Here is a 901-nt window from a genome sequence, read left to right as displayed (position 1 = left end):
TGGGCTGTGGGAACCCGCATCTGATCTCCGGACCGTCTTTGTGAACCTGACCGCCCTCACCTCACTCCATCTGTAAGGGGCTTGGGCAAAGTCGCTAACCCCCTTTTACCTCTAAAATTCTGCTTCTATGAGAGTGTTTCCGCCCACCAGTTCTGGTTCTGCCTAATGGAGCGGCATAAAATAAAATGTTTTACATGACAGCTTTTCAGATATTCAGAGCTAGCTAGCCAGCATGTTCCCCTTACCCTTCTCTTCTCCACTCAAAATAGCCCCACTCTTTCAACCACTTTTTATGACACCGTTTCCTGCTAACACTCACCTGGGTATATCTCTTTAAAAATAGGTACCTCAAAATACACACGACACTTCAGACTGATCGTCTGATTATTGCAGGGACCAAGGGATTACAAACTCCTGTTATTTGCTGATAGCGATTTAGCATTTTATCAATTCTTATTTTAATTACTTAAGTACCGGTGCCCGCTTTGCTTTGGCCGCAAGTACACTAAAACCAGAACGATACGGGGAAGATTAGCCTGGCCCCTGCAGAGAATGACGTGCAAATTTGCGAAGAGTTTAATTACATAAATACTGTCAAACTCAGTCTGCCTTTGGCTCTCCTCTTCCCCTTGCCCCCATGCTAATATAGTTCTTTTTCTAGTTAGGATTTTTTTTATTGTGATAAATGTACAATTTACCATTCAAACCTCTTTAAGTGTGCAGTTCAGTGCCTTTAGGTATATTCTCATGGTTGTGCAACCATCACCAGATGGTTCTCCAGTTCTCCAGAACTTTATCATCTTCCCTTACCAGACTCTGTCCCCATTAGACAATCACTCCCCATTCGTCCCTCCCCCAAGACCCAGGCAACCAGCATTCTGCTTTCTGTCCCTATGAATTT

The 901-nt window shown here is 44.0% G+C and overlaps 1 non-coding gene across 1 annotated transcript; it reads left to right on the top strand.

Annotated features, from left to right (window-relative positions):
- The first annotated feature begins 485 nt into the window (after positions 1-485).
- LOC113602906 (U6 spliceosomal RNA) lies at positions 486-587 on the top strand. Its single transcript, XR_003424435.2, has one exon. It is a non-coding gene; the product is annotated as a U6 spliceosomal RNA (small nuclear RNA).
- The last annotated feature ends 314 nt before the right edge of the window (positions 588-901 follow it).

This window comes from Acinonyx jubatus, chromosome B4, assembly GCF_027475565.1.
Source record: "Acinonyx jubatus isolate Ajub_Pintada_27869175 chromosome B4, VMU_Ajub_asm_v1.0, whole genome shotgun sequence".
NCBI lineage: Eukaryota > Metazoa > Chordata > Mammalia > Carnivora > Felidae > Acinonyx > Acinonyx jubatus.
This window is presented reverse-complemented; position numbering and strand designations above follow the sequence as displayed.